Source organism: Cyprinodon variegatus, unplaced genomic scaffold (genome assembly GCF_000732505.1).
Source record: "Cyprinodon variegatus isolate N-32 unplaced genomic scaffold, C_variegatus-1.0 Scaffold420, whole genome shotgun sequence".
In the NCBI taxonomy this organism is placed as follows: Eukaryota; Metazoa; Chordata; class Actinopteri; order Cyprinodontiformes; family Cyprinodontidae; genus Cyprinodon; species Cyprinodon variegatus.
In genome coordinates this window covers 390463-401558 of record NW_015150873.1, presented here as the reverse complement: position 1 = coordinate 401558, position 11096 = coordinate 390463, and the positions used below count along the sequence as shown (strand labels likewise).

The window sequence follows — 11096 nt, the reverse complement described above, 5'->3', positions numbered from 1 at the left end:
ACACAGCTTCTTCCCACAGTGTGGTTTGATTTCCACTGAAACAGGCACATAATTTCTTCTCCTGTCTGAGGAAATTCTTATTTATCTGCTTCTGAGCAGTTGCAGGAGATGTATCAGAGTGGGTGGCAGAATTTTTCACAGGACACAGACGAGTAAGCCAGCTGCTCATAAGTTATTAAGTTGACTCTTGGAAGCGATGGGTTTTCAAGGTGTCCCAATAAAATGATTGCTAGTATCCCTGTTTTGTTTGGACTCGGATAAGAAAACAGAAGTTGAACAGAATCACTACTCCTCAAAGCAGAAAGTGATTCATTAACTCTTAACTTGATTCATGACTTAATTATTAAACACAGTCCATCCGTGTATTATATAATGTCAGCTCTACAACAAGATATGGCAAACACTATAAAAACTTTTTTGGCTATGATCATACATTGGATACATTATAAAACTGTTCCTAACATAATTTTCATTTGCAAAAAGCGAGAATCATGAGGGTTTATTTTTCTTCAAGTACATTTTTATTTAGGGTAGAAGTTCAGCCCAATCCTCATGACAAACTGAGTCAGGGTTGTAAAGCACCTTGCTTTGGCACATCGTTTCAGAAATAATCACAGGCTGTGTTTGTACAGCTCTAGATTCCCTCTGGATAATTCCTTATGTTCTTTAACTGACATCTTCAAAAAGACTTCATTTATGTTTTTCTTGCATTCAGCTGTGAGGCAAAGATCCTGTGTCCTTTTTAAAAACAATAATATTGCTCTATGTTCCCTTGCTGTTTTTACACACTTAATGGTTTCAAATGAAGAAAAAGGCACAGTTGGGCATATGCCATTTTCACTATCTATGTATGTATATATATATATATATATATATATATATATATATATATATATATATATATTTTTTTTTTTTTTTTTTTCTTAAATATCTGAAAGTATTTAAGAATTTTACCAAAGTTTAATAGGATTTAAGTGGATTCTGGTTCTGAGAAATGTTTTCTATTATCCTACTAGTTTTAAAAAAAGAATTTGACTTATAAAATAGATATTTAGTCTGATTTAAGATCAATGGACTAAAGTGTGCAAATATCTACTTTCATAGATAGATAAATTGATACATTTAAAGAACCCATCATTGTAGTTTAGTTCAGGTTTGATTTTCTTTTTGTTGTTATTAGTAAATGCCGCTACTGTAAATCCTATTTGTACCAACCTAGAATACAAGCCCATTAGGATCAAAAACTACTTGTAGTTTGTTTTATTCAGTAGATATTATGCATTAAAGGAGCAAATATTTATAAATCAGTATTTCTTGTCAGGCTTTGACATTGGATATATAAATCTGATCTTATAAACAGAGAATATGTTGCAGTCAAATTTTTTATTTGAGTCAAAGCTTCCATCCTAATGCCACTCTAAAGTGGAGCAGCTGAGGAAAAAGAATGTAGGTAACTGTTTACAAAAGGCTGACTATTTATAAAGTGCAGCACAGTTAGATACTGTAGGTACTAAGTAACATAGTGCTTTAGAATCCCCTCATTGCTTATTTTACTTCCTTCTGGAATCTCAGCAGTTGTGGGAAAAACAGAATTTATAAACAAGCAAAATTTCAGCATTTTTCAATAAACCAGCAATTTTTTACGCCTTGCAAGGATGAGAAAAGGTTACAGAATAAGTGACCCAGTAGGGATCCAATCATGGCTATGCCCAACAGAGGGAAAAACTTGTTTTAATACAATCTGAATGACAATGTCGCCTTCAAGAGTCTCTCTCTTTCTCTGCCAACTCTCTGAAAAACCAAGCAGGGCTCATCATAAACAGGCTTTCAACTGTGTAGGTTACATTGGATATGTTTTTTTTTAACTATGCATAATCTTAATATGAAAAAAAAAGCTGTACATTTTAATTGACATAAAGCTAGTTGTATTTCCAGTTTATTTGTTTTAAATTGGAATATGTTCTCTCTACTGTCACTGCATGCTTGTTCAGGGGAAAGGAGGGTTACCAGCAAAGAGTCACTTTTTTAGTGGCTGTTAATTTGGTCACAAAAAAGTTGATTGGTTCTGTGATCGTTACAGTCTGCTCAATTTCCAAAGGCCTATAGACTTTTACCAATTAGTGTTAAATTAGCTGCTGGTTCTAACTGTATTGAATTGTTATTAATATTAGAAGGAGCTATGTAGACTCTGGACTGAAATCAAATGTTTTGGCTTAAATCAAATCTAAACCAAGTAGGATTTTTTAAGGTTGGTTGTGTTTTTTTCACCTTACAAAGTGTCTTGTTAAGACATCATTTTGACCTGGTGTTACATATAAATAAACTAGAATAGACAAGAGTAGAGCTAATTGCCCTAACTGGATTTTGTGCTGTGGCATCCTTTCAGGCCAATATTATTTTAAAGGCCAGCTCAATTAGTTTTGTATGGTGATTAATGACCACATTGATAAAATATTCTTCACAGTGAGTCATATGCTCACAGTTGAGAAAGATCAGAACAAACTCAGATTCAACTGGAACTGGCTAAGAAAAAATAAATTAAAAAGTATATATATATATATATATACATTGTTATATATATCTAGAATAGGTGTCAAAAGTACTCATATGCTTTACTTAAGTAAAAGCACAAACTATTAAAGTATTTGTTGAAGCGCGGCCATTATTCTGCCCTTTGTGGACTTCTGTTAAAGTTTCTTTTTAGGTTTGCAGTTACACATTGATTTATGTCATTCTGGATCTTGTTGGTCTTTGGTTTCTTTTCGATTTTTTGACATATTTAAGCAGTGTTATATTGTTTGAGTTACTCTCTGTTTCCCCCTTGTGCCAGTCTCCTTTTCCCTAGTTCCCTTCTAGTTATTTCTCTCCATACCTGCTCCCCATCAGCTGATTATCCCATTCTTTGTTCTGTCTCCCATTATACACCTCCTGCGCGGTTCCTTATAGCTGTATTCTCTCTATTACTTTGATCCGGTAAGTTTCACTGAGCGTCTCCTACATTTTAATTCCAGAGTTCCTTGCCTGTTGTTTCTGGATTATTTGCTTCTGTACTATCAACATCTTAACTAAATCTGCACAAAATCATCTCTGCCTCCTCTACTCTGCATTTGGGTCCACAACAACATCCAGCAACTCTGAGAGTTTCTTTCTTCAAGTAAAAGTGAAAAAGTAAAGATGTCACAGTTCACTTAAATACAAAACTAAAAGATGTTTTTTTTTACACTTTTTAAATGTATATTGTCTTCTACTGTCTACTGTGTTGATAAAGAAAACTTAAAGTTTGTACTGAATTCAAATTTCTGACAGGATAACATAGATTGAACACAACACAATTGTATAAACAACTGAACACCTTTAGAGCTTTGGTTTATTGCAGCAGTTTAACTTAAAACAGAAATAAAGTTGAAATAGAACTTGATTCATAATCAACACATGAATTAAAAATCGAACCAATGAGAATAGAGAGGGAATGTCTTGTTTCTCATAATCTTATCTTATAATCTGGTCGATCATCTGCAATGTTTTCCAGCTCCATGTCTTCATTCTTGTTGAAACCAATATTTTTCTATAAAGAAATTGGGCTTCATGTGGAGAGATAGTCTTAGGCTCTTGATTTTCCCTCTGTTTTGTTAGGGTAAATAATTATTGAAGTAAGGAGTCACTTTTGATAAAGTAAGGAACAGAAAGCACAGATATTTGTGTTCAAAGGTAAGAAGTGAAAGTAAAACCTCAGAAAAATAAATAAAAAAACAGATACCCCTAAAAAGTTACTTAAGTACAGTAATGATTGTATTAATACTTAGTTATATAACACCTCTAATGATCAAATAGAAATGCAGTTGCAGGTTTCGAAACATCGCAACACTGCAGTTGTTTCTCGGGTAACCAGCCACTGGTAATGTTTTACCTGCTTTGTCTCTTTTTGCAGAGGGGTAAAGAGCCTGCAGGAATGGATGTCCTGATCATACCTCTCAGTTATGTATAAGTCAGGCTCCCCCAACCTCTGTCCAGAAGCAAGCACAAACATCATTTTCGATGAGGGACCACTGTTAACAGCGGGTCAGCAACTGATTTAATTAATAGTGAATCTCACATGGGTGTCATGCAGCTTCACAGGAAAGCTGATTATTGCTTTCCCGTGGTGTTGATTATTAATCTGTAGAACCTCACAAAACAAAGTATGCCCCTTTAAGTTATTTGCATTTTGCCACACTGCAACCACAAACTTCAGTATAGTTAATAAGCTTTTTATATGGTAGACCAATACATAGAAGAAAGTTATCGAAAAGTGAAGGGGAAGTGGTGCATGACTTTAACATATACTTTTAGAAATAAAAATCCAGAAAATACATCTGTTTCCAATAACCTTTAATATGATAAGGCTGGAGTGAAAGAACAAAAATCTTGCAAGTCAATAACTGGATGCAATTCACTGATTTTCCGTGACAGAAACTTTTAACCAATCAGCCCATTGTCTATTTAAAGTGCCTTGAGATGACGTGTTGTGGATTGGCGCTATATAAATAAACTGAATAAAACAGGGGTATTCAATGTTTTCCAGGCTATAAGGACCCCCAAACTGATGGCAAGATGGAGCAGGGACCCCCTAATTATATGTATTGTATGAAATTGTGTTTTATCAAACTGGTCCTTTAGTCAATATATTACAAATGGAGCAATGTAACAAAAGTAATTTCGCCCTGGGATCATTAAAGTATTTCTGATTCTGATTCCTGGTTGATGGGACAGGTGTTGTGAATGAAACAGTGCCCAGCTCTAATGAGCTCCTGTGTGTCGCTGAATGTGTGCATTGATGACTGAAAGACATCTTCTGCCTCCATTTATGTTTTCTACAGTGTGTTGAATTCATTTAATGTGTATTTAAAGACATTTTAATTAGTGGAAAAAAGGGGGAATATAAAAAAAAGTCTAATCAGCCAAAACTTTCATGACCCCCATGCAGTACGTACCTGTTGAAGACCTGTTGAAGAAAGAGCTCTACACAAATGACATTGGGTCTGTGTGGCAGAGCGCTGTCACTGAAAACCACCTCGAGAAGCACACTCTCCCTAAACAGTAACAGGGCAGTGGCACCATCAACCAGTTGGACTCTTTGCTCGAGTGCACACAGAAAAGTTGCTTAGAGTTTAAGTGAGAAAAAGGAGTTAGAAAAGGGAACTCTTAGAGAAAAATCTTACTTAGGCCTTCGGGAGATTACTGCCTAAAGCTGTAAAAAAGTGCCAACAAGTAATGTATCAGATGGGCTAAATTCAAATGAACAACAACACTTTTCAGATTTTTTTCTGTAAAAAATTTAAATCATGTACTTTAAAATTGCTCATCGATTTGTGTTATGAAATCCTAATAAAATGAATTGAATCTGTGCATGTAAAATCTCTGAATAATAATCCAAATAAAACAAAAGGTCTTTCAACACACACGTTTAGTGCTGTATCTGAAGCTGGCAAACGCATGGGAATGGGGAAGGGTCTCAGTTGTCTCTGCTCATCATGGTATTATCCGGGACAGACCTCACACTCTTCATGTTCTTTGCCAGAACTTGTCTTCTGCATAACAAACACATTTACACCGCTGTCAATAACGAGTCTCTAAAGAGTAATTGTTGTTAACTTGTGGCCTCCTCCCCTCAACTTCTTCCACAAATAGGGGCTGATTCTGAAAGACTCTCATTTCCAGGTGCAGTCCAAGACTTCTCAAAATGAAAAGCTCCTCAAAGAAGAACCATTACGCTCTCAGGCTGACTTCATTTGTAGGGCTGCTCCTTCATAGGGAAATGTTTGTCACTTGTTAAAACCTTGTTAGATTTAAGGCTTCCCAACCAGTTTAAAAAATACAATTGTGAGTTACCAGATATTTTACAGGCAAATAATGTTAAATCTAACTTTGTGAAAATCTGCTACTTTTAGCAAGTGCTAAGTTACAAAATGTGATAGATTATAAATGTGATTAAAAATCCCATAGATTTATTTTATATTTATGATCTCTCATGCATTAGTTACAGTAAAGTAAACGCCCTGTTTTGCAGGTTGAAGCAGTGGGCGTCTGTTGCATTTGCTTCTCGTGCGCCGAAGAAATGTGACTTTTGAAGCGCTCTTGGCAGGAACGGCACCTCCAGGAATCCAGCAGCGCTCTCCCTGTTGGTGATAGTGCGGGGAGGTTGTTTTTCAGTACCACGGACAGCTCCTGGCGGGCGGTACGCGCCTCAAACTTGAAACGGCAGAAACACTCGCTTCCCATCTTTTACTCATTCATCTGACTCCAGTTTAATCCACTTGTTTTGAGACTAACAAGACAAAAAGCACTGCGGAGGACATGCGTTAGGTGTGCACTGTGTATGCCCAGCACAACAGCTCTGGTAACGGAGGATCCCCGCGCAGGTAAGAAGATGACAGAAATTATGGGTTTGTTAGTTTATTTCTGAACTTCAACTAATTATTTGCCGAGGACATAGCCACTTTTAATTGATATGATTAATTCACTTCGTTATTGTCTCTGCTAGAATACCATTCTAAAATCTAATTAATATAATAATCATACATCGAGGGATACAGAATTTAGTAATATATGAGTTAAGGGGATATATATATATATACATATATATACATATGAGTGTGCGTGTGGGTGGGTGTACAGTGCTAAAACTATTCACTTCCCTTTTCTAAATCTTCTTTATGTTTTGTTTTATCGTTATATCTCTCCCTCCAGCCATGTCTAATATCTGCACAGCCTTGCAAATGTGCGTTGCTGCAGAAAACAACAAGCAACAAACGCGACGCAGAACCGCCGTTTACCCTGGCATCTCCTTTGTCGCTCATTTACTTTAAATACACATAAAGATGTGATCAAAAGACTTAAACACTTTCTGAAGGATATTTAGATAGTTTAGATACTGTTTGGGTTTAAGGCGATTTTTATGAATAAAACCATTTCAGTCTTTTAATAATTTTGCATGTTTTTTCGTTGAGTTGCACGTTTGAATGAAGCCAATTAAAGTGCCATCACTCTAGGTTATCATCTCGGATGTGTAAATTAGAATCATAAAAGTGATGAGCGACTCCTGTTGTAAGCCTACATTTTAAATGAATGTGAAGATGCCTAGTTGCAGGTATTTTAGAGTTTGCACTTAATTAGTATTGTGCAAGGCTATCAATGTTGATACAATGTGTTGCTGAGAATTCCTTCACTCCCAATGGTATCATTGCTGCATGTTCAGCACATGAAAAGCTCAGATTGCTCTCTAATCAGCACAGTTTGGAAAGAGTAGAATAGAATAGAAAATCCCTTTATTGTCCAACGAGGGGGAAATTCTTGTGTTTACAGCAGCAAAAAGATTATAAAAATAAATAGTCACACAAATTTGGACCTTAGAAAGAATTAGAAAGTTATGTTTATAGCAAATTGGCGAGTTCTTTAATTGTAGTGTTCAAGGGTTCCAACACAACTAACGGACGGTAGATCTACATCTTTAAAAGTAATAAAGTGGAGTGGTTTGACACAAGAGCTCACGTTTGAAGATGTTAATAACTGTACATTATTCAGCTCATGGCTGACTAAAAGACAGAGAAACCTTCTTCTTCCACCAGATATGAAAAATGCCAGGAGAAGAAAGGAGGTGTCTAATCTGGGCTCCCTAAACAGATTGATCTCATGTGCAGCGCCACATTTTATCACTGGCTTTATGATATGAGATTTCCCTCTTCCAGTGGAACAAAAGATTGGGCATTTGTTGTTGTCATGGCACAGCAGCAGCACTTGGAGGAAATGCAAAGTTGTCCATATACAGCGCAACTTCTCTACACCTCTGCTAAAAATGTACAAAATACAATAGAATAAATTGGATTATTGAGGCAACAAAACTGCATAACAGCAAAAAACAAACAAACAAGAACAACAAAACAAATAGAGGAAAAATCCAACCTTTAAAATTAGTGTGGTACACCCATAAAATGTGCAAACATTGAATAATCCATTTCAGGACAAACTTAGTCTTCTACGTTAACCTCCAACAAGGTGTGAACAAACTGAAGGGGTGATCCTAACCTTCTCCAAACATCATCCAGACTCTGGTGTCCTTCATTCTGCCCCCATTCTCCTTAGATCACTCCACAGGTTTTCAAAAGATTTGTGCCCATTGAAGATTTTCTCTCCGATAACCCATTTCTGTTTCAATTAGCATAGTGCTGAAAGTTCCAGAGATAATCCAGTTCCGATTTCTAGGAGGAGCCAGAAGGTTCCCAGGGCATGAGGAGGAGAAAAAGGTTCTCTACATTAAGTAACACCATCTATACCAGTGGGCTGGAAGTTATTCTCCCCACTTTTATCCTTTTTCACATCAACCCTACATGACTGTTTTTGTTCCCAATAAGCTAAATCTTAGTCTTATTTGACTATAGTACAGGGTTTCAGGTAAAAGGGTACTTTATTGAACTCATTTGTTTATGTTTGTCATGGTAGGACAGAAAAATAAGTTTTTTGCTCATCATTCCTGAACTGATGACAAGAGAACAAAATTAAATGCTGCTGCTCTTTTCTCACAATTAGCTTTGGGAGTCATTTTTTTTTTATTTAACCTTCCTTACCATCCTCCTCACTTTGCTGTTAGAAAACAGCAAGTTGTCACTTTATCTTTATAAAAATCTGGATATGTGTCTTAGAAGATGCCCATGTTAGCTAACAAGGACAAGCTGTTTGCTAAGATACAGAACATTGAAAGAAATAATTTAAGCCAAAGTAACTCATCTATAGATACCATCATTGTCCAGTTTCTTTCTTTTGAAACAAGTAAGATCCGCAGTACTTTTGATATAATATTTTTTTTAGACAACTCCTCCTGCTATGGGGCACACGGTTGGCCACTCCTGGGATGGTTCTCGGAAATCCAAAACCCTCAGAAATGGCTTTGCATCAGAAATGGCATATGTGATGACAGGTTTATAACTGATATGGAACCTTTGCTGTTCTCTGAGTGTATGTTACGCTGGTGGATAGACATTACTTTCATACCAGTTACTACCAATCCTGAACCTAAAGAATTTGTTGTAAAAGTTAAAAACTATACCTTTGATACAGAAGGTTCGGCTGAGGAGATTATGGTTTTAAAAATAGCTAAGTGTAGAACAAAAGCCTTTTCTTTCAACAAGCAAACAGCTTTTTCAAACATTTTAGGTAACAAAACTATTTTTTGCTAAAAACACACTATAAACGCATTTCAAGCTGCCAATGTGGAATGATTTATGAGCTTCATAACTAAATGTTTACCCCTAGTTCATTTTCCACAAAGATCCCAGCTGGCATTATACAGTAGATTCTCTTTTAAAATTAGTCTTTTTAACCCTAAAGAAATGAACTGAAAAATCATAAAGTGAAATTACGTTCCAGTTATTGGCGGTAAAACTATATATTTTGCTGTTCTAAAAGCGGATGTTTTATAACCAGTCTTTGGGTGAGTTAATGTGACTTTCTGTCTCTTCCTCTACCTGTTGAATATTTGCACTTTTTTTTCTGGCTTTTAGCTAGGACGCATCTTTCTTTGTCCTATTTTGAAAGGAAAAGCTGCTATAGTTATTTTTTCCATATATATATATATATATATACATATATATATATGGAAAACATAGCTATAGCAGCTTTTGTGTGTGTGTGTCTATAATTAAAAAAAAAAATCCAGATAATCTATCAATTGGTATTTCTGCCATATTTGTAATTTTGACAAGTTGCAGGTGACTTTGGCTGTGTAGACGTGGATTTACTGCTGGAATACATCAGTTAGGATTTTTCCATATCTTGTAGTGAAAATGCAATGAGAGGCGTAAGGCTGTGTGCTTCGTTTTAAACCCCAAATTCTTTCGCAGATGATGAAACACCCACACGCCGATTAATTTTAAAGTGTATTACTTTTTGAATTTTTTCCACCACATTACTTTTATTAACACAATTTTACTATAGTTTAAAATTAAGTATGGTTTTGAAGATGTTAGGATGTACAGCTGCCCAGATTTCTTAGCTACTGCAGGGATGAGCAAAACTGAAAATAAGGCCACTAAAAGGAACAAACTGATCCACTGATATAGAGTTAGGGCATACTGTGTGACTGGAAGATCTGGTAAAAACTTTTCCAATTCTGCACAAAAGCAAACTCATTTCTACAGATACAAGACCTAAATTAGAAAAAGAGGAAGCAGCTGTTTTCCAACTACAGTGATAGCTCCTGCATACAGATTTATTGTTATATAAATAACAAAGTTTGGTCATAGAAAAGCCAAATCATATGTCTCATGTTTTTTTTTTTTATATGTAAACTAAATAAAATAATTTATTAATAAATAGTATAATAAATAAACTAATTTAACTTCAGATCATTAAATATTCTGGTCACACTGAAACATTTCAAGGGACTTGCTTAAAAGCCTTCCATTATTCAGGCTATTTTACTTCCAACATTGTGGTGGTACAAATGTGAAAGCTGCAATAAAACCGCTACATTCAGGGCATTCTCTGTTCTCACAATAATTAGTTTTCAGGGGCAAGAAAAAGACTGGAGGGTTATTTAATGAGTGGCGTGAAACTGTGGTTCTGATAAGAACAAAAAGAAGGGATTCCGCTAAACAGGTGTAGTGAGAAGGAAGAGAAGGTGGAAGGTGAACTGAGGGATATAAATATGAAATAGCTGGAGCCATTGGTTGTACTCTTTTGACTGAGTTCATTTCATGGAAAGATGTAGACACCCCTAATAGATGAATTTCTATATAAATACAAATGAATCTCCATTAAAATAAAGAGGTCTACAAAAACCAATGCTGTCTTTATGTACATAAATTATTCAACAGTTTATTATAATCATCAAATTGAATGAACATGGTTAAAAATCATGTATATAAACATACTGTATAAATAAAACAGATAAGAAAATATATAAATACATAAAGAGATTTAATGTACAACAGCTTAGATTTTATAGATGTATGCTGCAAGATATGCTTTCAATATATCTACACTCACCGGCCACTTTATTAGGTACCCCATGCTAGTAACGGGTTGGACCCCCTTTTGCCTTCAGAACTGCCTCAATTCTTCGT

The 11096-nt window shown here is 35.5% G+C and overlaps 1 protein-coding gene across 1 annotated transcript in view; it reads left to right on the top strand.

Moving 5' to 3' along the window:
* Positions 1-5724: 5724 nt before the first annotated feature.
* Positions 5725-11096, top strand: part of grm2 (glutamate receptor, metabotropic 2) — a 65703-nt gene continuing 60331 nt past the window's right edge. The window contains exons 1-2 of the mRNA XM_015388326.1: positions 5725-5859; positions 6047-6398. The gene's annotated coding sequence lies outside the window, so the exon portion shown is untranslated. The remainder of the gene's footprint in view (positions 5860-6046; positions 6399-11096) is intronic.